This window comes from Carassius auratus, chromosome 22 (assembly GCF_003368295.1).
Source record: "Carassius auratus strain Wakin chromosome 22, ASM336829v1, whole genome shotgun sequence".
Taxonomy (NCBI): domain Eukaryota; kingdom Metazoa; phylum Chordata; class Actinopteri; order Cypriniformes; family Cyprinidae; genus Carassius; species Carassius auratus.
In genome coordinates this window covers 32,886,101-32,898,762 of record NC_039264.1, presented here as the reverse complement: position 1 = coordinate 32,898,762, position 12,662 = coordinate 32,886,101, and the positions used below count along the sequence as shown (strand labels likewise).

The following is a 12,662-nucleotide window of genomic DNA, read 5'->3' as shown; positions in this document are numbered from 1 at the left end:
CGTTGTGATAAAAACTAATTTATAATGTCAAAAAAAAAAAAAAGAAACGAAAAAAAACCCCAGACATTTTGAAGCTGAGGTCGAGGATTGTATTTATTTTAAACTAAATTATGTATTGGTTGAATTTTTTATTCTATATGTGTATGTGTTCAAGACACATCCATTGAAGTTAATTGTAATTAATCTCTCTCTCCCTGTGTTATAAATTAATTTATTAAACATTTGATTTTTAAATTAAAGTCAAAACAACTGCAAAACGAGACTTTGCCTGCTTTATCTTAACTGTTGAATAATTGTTGAAAAAAACGTTATCATGACATTTTCACAACGTGAAAAAAAAAAAAAAAAAACGTTTTTACACCGTTGTTGTATTTGTTGGGTAATAACGTCTTTTATCGAGCATGAGGAGGTGAATGGTGCTTCTCAAACAGAAAGATGCATCCTGAAATTCAGATGATCAGTACAGACTCGTTTTCTTTCAGCTTATTTTCGTGAATTTAAAAGCTTGCATCCTTCCGTTTGAGAGACGCCCAGAGATAAGCTTCGACTCTGATTCCAAACGGCCCGGAATTCCCCACATTCCCACATTTCCCGACTGCAGCGAGGACACAGCGCAGACAGCAAGAGAGAAGTAGCTCGTTCGATTTGATCCACTTTATGTCCTAGAAAACATTTGTACAGGTAGGTTATAACTTAAGCACAGACACTACTAATTTCGGTATATTTAGTGCAATCCGATCCGTCCGAGAGATATGAGAATTAATTGCTGACAAGCGACAGGCCCAAATAACAGAAAATATAGAGTTTTAAATACTTATAAATTCGCTTTTATTGTGGACAAGACCGCAAGTAAGTTTTCAAAGAGAGGTTATTGAACACGAATCTGTATTTCTGCTTCTGTGTTTTGGTGTTGTTTTTGTGATGTGAAATCGAAAGTATTTTAAACAGATATTTGAGGAGGGTCTGTCTGCAGACTGCAAGACAGGGGCGTAACTTGAAGTTGTCCAAATCACACAGAACCACGCGAGATGTCAAAATGAGATTTTGTCGGGCTGAGTTTGAAGCCGCATACCCTTTAATAAGGCACTTAATTTCACTAAGTACTAATTTAACGAGTGCTAAAAGAGTATAAACTCTACAGAAGTATGAATGTGATTTTGATATCATCATCCGCTATGTTGTTCATGTGACCTACAAAGTTAAAACAAGCGCAAAAACAATAAGTGACAGGTTTAATTAATGTATAGTAAGTATCTTGATAATGAAGACAATTTCCCATGTTGTTGTCTTGTTGAGGAAACGGCTGCCTTTTTATTTTGTGATTGTTGTATAGCCAATACTGTTAATTTAAGTTTTTCTATTTTTAAATCCACTAATGTGATCAAGTTTTATCCTTCAATCATTTTGTTTTATTAAGAAACCCAAAATCATTATCTCTTGAATATTTTTTTTCAATTTTTAATCCTCATTAACATTTTTTTTTCTTGTCTCGTACTATGATGAACACATGAAATTTTATTTACCGTTTTATGGCATTATGATTGTTCATTGTTAGATGCAACCGTCTTACCCTGATCTTTTATGTAATAATTTGGCAATAACAATAAAAAGAGGGATAGGTGCACTAGCACCTCACAGCATCACTGACTCAACAGTCCAGTAAAGTTTCCTTCAGCGACTCTATCTGCACAAAGGGTACGTCGATCAGCTGCTTGAAGATCTCACCTTTGGAGAAGACTGTTGATTTCACACTAAAAATGTAAGTATTACTACTTAAAAATTAACATTACCCCACAATGAATTGTATCTTTTGCCCACCCCAACACTGACGTGTAATAATAGCGATAAACTGCAACCAATAATTATATATATTTTATCTTAAAATGACATTTTGTTAAAAGAAGCATGTCGATGAATGTATTTTCGTGTTGTGACATAGCTATACAGGAATATACACTAGTTGAACAAATGCAGCCAATATGAATACATACATTTTCATTCAAGCAATTAATACATGAATGGATACAATATTTATATTTAATTTACTGACAACAAGAAACATGAATAAATGATTAAATGAATGTATAAAGCATAGCATCACAATAAATGCATACATGTGCAAGTCAACAACATATAAAACAAATCTTCATTCAAACTCTCCATGAGCACCACTACCTGGAAAACATATACACAGAGTTTACAAGTACATGCATTGATTTATTACTTTTGTAGTGGGTTCAAAACCAGCAGTGTGTCCTTGAGCAAGGCTCTTTTCTCCAGGCTGATCAGGGGTTTGTAGGCCCCTGTAATAAGAGCACTGTCACATTTTTACCAAAGTCAAATCCTCTGTGTGTTTTGGTCTTTCTCTAGATCCTCTCGCTGGCTCTGGGGTCACTGAGGATGAAGAGACCACAGCAACACCCGGCTCAGATGAGACAGTAAGGGCAGGTGGAGTGATGGAGCACCTCATCTGTGTCACTGGACCATTTCTCCATCCTCACAACACACACCTGTCAGTCTGCAGACATTTCAGATCCTGCAAAAATACACACACTTAATACAAAAAGTCATTTTAACAGCACAATGTTATCGGATCTCTGCATCAGAAGTAACACAATGATCTTACTTTATCCTTTTGTTTCAGGTTTTCCCTTTTTCACAAATGCACCTTTCCTTGCAGGTCCTGCTCCACCACAAAAGATCTGCAGCAAATGCACAGAAAACAAGAATAAGAAAAGTGCTGTAATAGTTGTTTAAAATTACAATAATTCAAATAGACTACAATTTAAGATTTAAAAGATTTCGGTAGTGTCCTTACACAAATTCTTTGATGGCAGCTTTCCTTCATCAGTCACTCAGCACTGGATAAACACACGTGTGTCTCATCTGTCCCTGTAACATCCAGACAACAGTCAGTCTCCTCTGTGATTTATCTGTGATATACTAGATTTACATGTTGAGTTAGTTACTGATGTAACTCACTTCTTATCTGACAAAAATGTTCCTTAAATGATCAATATTGCAAATGGACAAATAAAATAGATAACTTATGTAGATTTGTTTGTGCACATGACCTACACTCATCTAAAGCAGTGTTGACAACAGTGAATGAATTCTACACAATAGTACACAGACATCACTCAGTTTCATGTCTGTTAGATGTGCTCTGTAAGACGTGTACTTAATGGAACTCCCCTGTAAGTTATGCACTATTAAACGTGTTTTTACAGCATAATCACAAATATGCTGTATTATGTAGGTCACAGATAGGGTTTAGATTAAGCCAGGATTAGTTCAATTAGACTTGTCTGTGAAACAGGGGGATAGCGTCTTTACACATTTTGCTAATATGTTGCTTACTTTACTCCTTAGTTTTAATAGATTATTAACTCCAAAAACGATACCACGTTATGAAAATGACTTATACACTTCAATTTAAACAATTATTTTGGGAAAAAAATATATTCTCACCCTTGTCTCTCGGCACCATAGACAGCAAGCTGTCATATTCGTCTTCTTTCCAGTTTAACGGCGGTTGGCATCCAGCTTTTGTGGGAAGTCGTGGCCTAATGGTTAGAGGGTTGGACTCCCAATCGAAGGGTTGTGGGTTCTAGTCTCGGGCCGGCAGGAATTGTGGGTGGGAGTGCATGTACAGTTCTCTCTCCACCTTCAATACCACGACTTAGGTTCCCTTGAGCAAGGCATTGAACCCCCAACTGCTCCCCGGGCGCCGCAGCATAAATGATGAACACTGCTCCGGGTGTGTGCTCACAGTGTGTGTGTGTGTGTTCACTGCTCTGTGTGTGTGCATTTCGGATGGGTTAAATGCAGAGCACAAATTCTGAGTATGGGTCACCATACTCGGCTGAATGTCACGTCACTTTCACTTATTGGTGCATTACCACCCATTTCTGTTCCGGAGTGTGGGTCAGATAATAGGTTTTCCTACTAAAACATCACTCACATTGTTCCATAACATTAATATAACACACACATCAAATCCTGCCTAAAACCCCTGCTTTCCTTGAAAACATAATCAATATTCTACTCTGTGCCCTATTTAAAGCAGCAATATTGCCAACAACATCTAATTTTAACATCTCGTGTGGTTCTGTGTGATTTGGACAACTTCAAGTTACGCCTCCTACTTCATGTTACTCCTCTTTCAAATTACTTTAACAACATACCGAAATCACAGATAACCAGCAAGAAAAATATAAATAAATAAATATAAAACTGATTTGTGTTTGGGACGCTGTGAGCACGGAGACTGTAGTGTACACCGTGAGTCTGAAAAGGGTTATCTTAAATGTGAAATATGAACGCTTGCGCTTAACAACCGAATAAGACCAGGGCATTGTTTGTAACTCACTTTATTTTATATAGTGTTTTTGTTGCTGTTGCTGCTAACTGAACATATTTCTTGATCTCATTAACCTCATCATCTCCAGGTCACACTGAACAGCAGATTGTTGTCTCAAGCCAGTGCTGATCAATGACAGTTTAGCTGCAGTCTGTCAGAGAAGAGAGGAAAGATGAGTCTCTCACAGAAACAGAGGTAAGACTGAGTCTGTTTTCAGAGAATCATTTTAAACACTGCTGCACTTTCAGAGGATTGCTGAAAAAAACAAAACCTTAACAAACTTTGTTTTATATTTACAAATGATTTGCAGAACTTCAGAGCTTCATAACTGCCTAATTTAAAAAAAGCATAAAACACATAAAATACAATAAACCCCACACCTAGATAAGTGTATACAGATTTGTTAAACACATGTGAGTCTGTTAACAAGAATGACTGCTCTCTTTAAAACTCTGCAGATGTTTCTGTGAAGGACTAGAGAAAATGTGTGTCAATATAAAACACAGATGAACCTCCTGTAGAAAAGATTCTCTTCTCTCTTTGTGTCATTAGTGTAAGATCAGGCTCACATGTGTCTGTGAAGAGTGACCAGTCAAAGGGTGACATGCCGAACTTCAGTGAGAGAAAAACATCTATCAAAAGGTATTTATTATCTTTGACATTATAATGTTGTTTTGGCTTATTTCTCCACTAAGATGCTTGTGATAGAAATGAATGAAATAAAACAATAACTCACTGATTTCCTCTTTATTGAACTCAGTCTGGAGCTTCTTTCCAGTAACACAATCACACAAGCAGACACAAGGAGGTATAAATTTACCATGAAAATAGATCATGCAGCCAAACATGAATATGTCTTTCCATCTATCCATAGTCATAGATGAACAAATGCATGTCTATACTGTGCTTCATTACCATCCTCAACAGTGAAGCTCTTTAAATGAGACTGAAGGAGCTCCTGTAGTAAAGTGTTTTGTTCTTTGTGTCATTAGTGTAAGATCAGACTCACATGTGTCCAGCTCTGTGTCTGTGAAGAGTGACTGGTCAAAGGATAATCCACCGGACTTCAGTGAAGAAACAACATCACGAACCAAACGGTATTTGATCTGTTTCCTATTTCTGTTTAAACATAGACTGTGTCAGAAAGTGTGTCAGTGAATAATTATCATACAACTACTTGTAGTCCTTTATTTTTTTTTACTTATTTAATGGTTTTCTCTTTGCTAAAATGTTTAAAATATACTTTGGTCATATATATATATATATATATATATATATATATATATATATATATATATATATATATATATATATATATTCCCTAAAAATTCAGTATTTTGATATTTTTTTTTATTTACTCTCAGGCTTCAGTATGAAACATTAGATCCAGATTTACAGTCTCACAGGAAACACAAGAATTTTACAGACAGTCTCCTGCAGATCTTCCAGGTAATAAAACACATTTACAAGAATATTTAATAATTATAATAAACAAATATGTTATTGAATAATAGTGTGACAGAACTTTTTATTTCTACTTTTTTCTTTTTAAGAACCTATAAAATAAGAAAGCCTATTTGTATTAATATTTACAACAAAGTAATATTTGTCTCAACCTGATTTTTGATTAATATGTTTAATTACTGAATAAATAATTTTAACCAAATATAGGATTTTGTTCTCTCATTCATTCTTTTCTTTCTTCGTAGGATCTTGAGAGCAAAATAATCACATTTCTAACGAAGGAACTGGAAAAGTTTAAGAAAATATTACAAAAAGAGGACTTGCAATACTTTGTGAAGGACTTTATTGAGAACAGATGCAGTATGAAAGAAGCAGCTCTTGATCTCACGCTCTACTTCCTGAGAGAGATGAAGCAAGATGAAGCTGCTGATACTCTAGAAAGTAAGAGACTCGTAATCATCTGTCAGATTGTCACTTATAAATGTAGAACAGAAAATATGATTAAACATATTCATTCATCAGCTAAAGTGTAGCCTAAAGAAGAAGTATCAATGTGTGTTTGAAGGAATTGCAAAGCAAGGAGACTCTACACTTCTGAAGAACATCTACACAGATCTCTATATCACTCAGGGTTGTAGTGAACAGGTCAATACTGAACATGAGGTGAGACAGATTGAAGTTGCTTCCAGACGTCATGAATCACAGGAGATACAGGTTGAGTGCAAACATTTGTTTGAAGCACCTGAACAAGACAAGCAGATCAGAACTGTACTGACAAAAGGAGTTGCTGGCATCGGAAAATCAGTCTCTGTGCAGAAGTTTGTTCTGGATTGGGCCGAAGGAAAAGAAAATCAAGATATCAGCTTCATATTTCCTCTTCCATTTAGAGAGATGAACTTAAAGGAGCAAGAAAAACTAAGTTTGATGGACCTTATAACTCAGTTTTTCCCAGAGACAAAAGGACTGAACCTTACAAGAAGAAATCAATTCAAAGTCTTGTTCATTCTTGATGGATTGGATGAATGTCGACTTCCTGTAAACTTTAAGGATAATGAGACGTGGTCTGATGTTTCATCACCAGTCTCTCTGGATGTTCTCCTGACGAACCTCATCAAGGGAAATCTGCTTCCTTCTGCTCTCATCTGGATCACCAGCAGACCAGCAGCTGCCAGTAAGATTCCTCCTGACTGTATCGACCGGCTGACAGAGATACGAGGATTCAATGATGCACAAAAGGAGGAGTACTTCAGAAAAAGATTCAGGGATGAGAATCAGGCCAAAGAAATCATTGATCGTGTTAAACAATCAAAGAGTCTCTTTATCATGTGCCACATCCCAGTCTTCTGCTGGATTTCAGCCACTGTTCTCCAGAACATTTTAGAGGAGAAAAGAAATAATGTTGTGAAAAACAATCAGGCTGATGATGTCTCCAAAACACTGCAGGAGTCAAATACTGAAGACACTCCTAAGACTCTGACACAAATGTACACACACTTCCTCAGATTTCAGATCCAGCAGAGCAGACGAAAGTATGATGGAGAACATACACCAGATGTTTCCTGGGATAAAGATGCCATCTTTTCACTGGGGAAACTGGCATTTGATCAGCTGGAAAGAAACAATGTGATCTTCTATGACACAGATCTGGAAGCCTGTGGTATTGACGTCTATAAGGCATCAGTGTACTCAGGCATGTGTACCCAGATCTTTAAGGAGGAAACAGGGATCCTTCTTGGTACCATGTACTGCTTCGTTCACTTGAGCATTCAAGAGTTTATTGCAGCCCTTTATGCACATCTGTTTCTAGACATAAACAAGAAATGTGTGTTTGATCAATACTCTACAGAACAGGAAAACAAAAGTAAAACCATGATTGATTTGCTCAAGACTGCAGTGGACAAGGCACTAGAGAGTGATAATGGACACCTGGATCTTTTTCTTCGATTCCTCCTTGGTTTGTCACTCCAGTCCAATCAGAGACTCTTACAGGGTCTGTTGACACATGAAGAAGACAATGACCAAAAAAAAAGGAAATAGTTCAGTACATCAAGCAGAAATTAGAGTCTAATCTGTCTCCAGAGAGATCCATCAATCTGTTCTACTGTCTGAATGAACTGAACGACCAAACTCTGGTGAAAGACATTCAGACCCACCTTAGCAAAGGAAGTCTCTCATCTGCTGATCTTTCACCTGCCCAGTGGTCTGCTTTGGTCTTTGTGTTGTTGACATCAGAGGAGGAGCTGGAGGAGTTTGAGCTTCAGAAATTCAAGAAATCAGACGAGTGTCTCATTAGATTATCAGCAGTCATCAAAACCTGCAAAACAGCTCTGTAAGTTATTTAATATATTTTGTCATGTTTTGTTCTCATCTTAAAATTACATGAATCTACATTGATACATAGCAGGCTTGGACACCACAATTTATAGTGATAATTAACCATACACCAGTTATAAGTAGGGATAGGCCTCACGATACGATATTATCACGATACTTGTGTCAATATATTGAGATGTTCTGAGATTCTGAAGTCTCTTCCGGGTCTATTGTGAGCGCGACTGTTGTGACTGTTGACGTACAGTGTGAAGTAGTAATTTTTATTTTATAATTTTCATTTTTGCCTGAAATAACCCTTTCATATTAATTTCAACATTTACTAATTCATTATTAAAATCAACAGTTGTGCTAGTTAACAGTTAATGCACTCTTAATAAACATAAACTAATAATGAACAACTGTATTCTCATTAACTAACTTTAAGAAAGACTAATAAATACTGTAATGTATTGTTCATTGTTTGTTTGTGTTAAACATTAATGGAACCTTATTGTAAACTGATAACTTAATATTAATAATCAATAAATACTTTTTTATCCACTTCAATGTAACAGAATCAGTTATAAGTTGTTGGATTTATTTATTAATTTTTTTTTGGACTATCTAAATGATTATAGTCCTACAAAGTTCTTATTATCAGTTCACGGCATATAGATATAACATGTTACATTACATTTACATTTATTCATTTAGCAGATGCTTTTATACAAAGCGACTTACAGATGAAGACAGTGGAAGCAATCAAAAATAACAAAAAGAGCAATGATATATAAGAGCTATAACAAGTGTCAGTTAGGTTAACACAGTACACGTAGCATGGGATTTTAAATAATATAATAAATAAACAGAAAACAGATAGAATAAAAAATAATAAAAAAGAATAGAGCAAGCTAGTTAGAGGTCTTTACACATACACACACACATACATATACAATTGCGTAATAAATGAAAAGAAAATAGAATACAAAAAGATTAGAAAGGTAGTTAGATGTTTTTAAAGAATAGAATTAGAATAGTGAGTGTTAAAGTTAGAGGGTCAAATAAAGATGGAAGAGATGTGTTTTAAGCCGATTCTTGAAGATGGCTAAGGACTCAGCTGCTCGGATTGAGTTGGGGAGTTCATTCCTCCAGAAGGGAACATGTTACAGCACAGTATCGCTACTGCAAACAGGAGCAAGATTTTTTTGCCATTTTTCCTATTGCCAAGACCTATTTCTCTCAAATATTGTTCACAAATCTGTCTTAATCTGTGTTAGTGAGCACTTCTTTTTCTATTTGCTGAGATAATCCATCCACCTAACAGGTGTGGCATATCAAGATGCTGATTTGACAGCATGATCAGCCTTTAGGCCCTTTCCCACTGTGATTCTGGCAAATACACGGGAAATGTGTCCCGGCAATTGTTGCACTTGTTGTTAGATTTTGCACTTTCACACTACCAGTGATTACCTGGAATATGTGCAAGCATTCACACACAACCCCTAAAGGTCCCGTAAAGACATGTGACATCAGGGTGTGACGTGTAATGTATGAGTCGAAAACGCTAGGCAGGTTAACTTTCACTTAAAATGGCGATCTCAGCTTCAGCGCCGAAAGTGAGGAACTAACTGATCTCTGCTTCATTACAATTTGCAAATTTTTTAGTAGCGAACATTGATCTGCCTTCAAAACACCTGGTAAAAGAGTCACGTGATATCGTGCGTCATCACTACGACACACCCTTTACAGCATTAGTTCTGACTTTTGTTCACACAGAGCTCGTTCCGGGACTGAACCCGGCAATGTTCCTAGGTCCCTAACCCTGGATCAATCCCGGGACGTGTTTGCGTTCACACAGAAGGCGACCGGGAAATTTACTGGGTCCAATGTTTAGTGTGAAAGGGGCTTTAGGCTGGCCACAATAAAAGGCCACTCTAAAATGTGCAGTTTACTGTATTGATGGTTCGAGGGGGGTGTCCGAAAACCAGTCAGTATCTGGTGTGACCACCATTTGCCTCATGCAGTGCTACACATCTCCATCTGATAACTTTCCGCGTTCCCGTCATCTTTATTTCAGAAGGTGACCCAGCTGACTTTACCAGAAAAAAAAAAAAAAACTCAACACCAGCATCTAGTTGATTTGTCAAGAAATTGATTTTATAATTCTAACAAGTAGTATACTAAAAGATCCGTATTGCTGCGGAAAACATTGCTATAGTATACCGTATGGTTATAACCCTAGTTATAAGTATATATCTCTTTTAGGGTAAAGTCAAAACAATTTCTTGAACTTTTTTTTCCTTTAAAAACTGCAGTCCTTTGGATTTAATGTGCAATGCTGGTTTATTAGATTTACATGGGTTTTATGTAAAAATATCTCTTTTCAGCAAAACAAGCTGTTTAGTTAGCTACAGTAGAAGCACATGATGTTATTATAAAACGCACTGTTTCTTAGTTGTTTCTACTCCAATATTCAGTTCAACTTCTGCTATAAAGGAGATATACACTTGCATAACCTTAATGCATAAATTATTAAACTCCAGATTCTCCACCTCAAGACACTCATCCAGATAATAGAGCAGCACTTTTAAATATATAACTCATTGCCATTAATGATATAAGCCTATTATTCATTTACATATTTTATTAAGTTTTACTTGAATCAAATTGAATCAATACAATTCTAATATATATGCAGTGTATTGGTATAAATTATTTTTTTGTATTTAACAAATGTATTACATGTATCTAACTCTGTGATTTGATTTATTTCTCTTGTAGGCTAAATGATTGTGGCTTAACAGACAAAAGCTGTCCAGCTCTGGCTTCAGTTCTTGGATCAGATACCAATCTGAAAGAGCTGAACATGAACAATAATAATCTGCAGGATTCAGGAGTGAAGCTACTCTGCACTGGCCTGGAGAATATAAACTGCAAATTAGAGATACTGAGGTAAGTTTTGTGACAATCATTAGTGTTTTGTTCATTTAAATTTGGACAATTTGCAGGCTTTAATTTCAGCATAAACTCCACATTTCAGGCCCCTCATTTACAAATAGTGCATATGCACAGATGTGTGTGTAACGAGTGCGGAAGAACAGTCTCATGCAAAGTTAGGGATCTTCCGTCTTGTACTTTAACATAGGAATGTGTGTAAATATAAGCACAACTCTGAACATGCTTAAGCAGAGAATCTAGTGCTAGAATGGCAATACTACAAAAAGAAAGTGCTACTGTGTGTTTCCTGTGTCCTTTAATTGCAAATACTACATTTATAAATGAATATTTCAAGTTAGATGAGATATTTAGTCTTGTTTATCCCCCCAGGAAACAAGACTAAATATATTTTTGCTTATATATAGTAAACGCATCTTGATGATTTAAAGTAAAAACAAGACAAAAATAATAAGGTATGCCTTTTTTTGCGTGCAGCTGGGAAGTCATTTGAAATGTAGCTTTAGTGTCATGACTGATCTTGCTTTGCTGGAGGATTCTGCAAACCATGCTCTGTGCAGAAACATGTTTAAAAGAACGCACTGATCTGTTTAGTGAGTGCACAGAATGTCTTCTCAGTCGGTACTGCTTTCTTTTTCCATTATTTAGGGTGAGGACATTACACATTCACATGATATATAAAGGGAGGTGTTGTCACCATATATGGTTTATTGGAGCCGTTTCTGAATGCAAATGACAGTGTTTAAATGTGTTTTTTTAAGTCTAGATCTAGGCACGATGCTCTACTGCAGGAAAAACACTGTACACTCAACACATTGACATATATTATTTCAATGTTACAAGGACATTTTTAAATTCTTGCTACTGGGTGTTTTTTGTGCGTCTTGTATAAGAGATTGCTGACTGAATGAGTTGCCATCATCATCATCATCATCATCACCATTATTTGTTAAATGTCAGCTAAAACATACTGGTAAATATTAAGATTATAACTGAAGTGTTTTCTCTTCATGTAGTCTGAAGAACAACTGTATCACTGAAGGAGGTTGTCATGTTCTGGCTGCAGCTCTAAATTCAAACGCTTCAATTCTGACAGAGCTGGATCTGAGCAGGAATCAAATAGGAGACTCTGGAGTGACAGAAATCTCCAGCCTGCTGAGAAATTCACAGACACTACAGATACTAAGGTCTGAATTTGGTTAATCTAAACATGAATCAATGTTAAGCTCCAGCTGGTCTGTAAACTGGTGCTGTGTCAAAAGGAATGAAATTGGTGTGTTGGTGTAGATATTTTTATAAAATATTGACAAACGGATGGATTTTTGGAGGTGATGGGAAATGTTAATATTCTAATGGTGTAATGCATGTTTTTATGTATTCGTCCGTTCATTCATTCATTCGTTCATTCATTCATTCATTCATCAGTTTGGTCTTTCTGAAGAGTTTCAGACTGCAGTATCACAGAAAGAAGGTTATAATACAGTTGCAATCAACATAATTCAACCCCCTTAAACCTGCTAGACATTTTGAAAGTGAAAGTGAAAGTGAAGTGACATTCAGCCAAGTA

General features: G+C 36.1%; 1 pseudogene; it reads left to right on the top strand.

The window, feature by feature from the left end:
• The first annotated feature begins 340 nt into the window (after positions 1–340).
• Positions 341–8,160, top strand: LOC113040430 (protein NLRC3-like; annotated as a pseudogene).
• Positions 8,161–12,662: the final 4,502 nt, after the last annotated feature.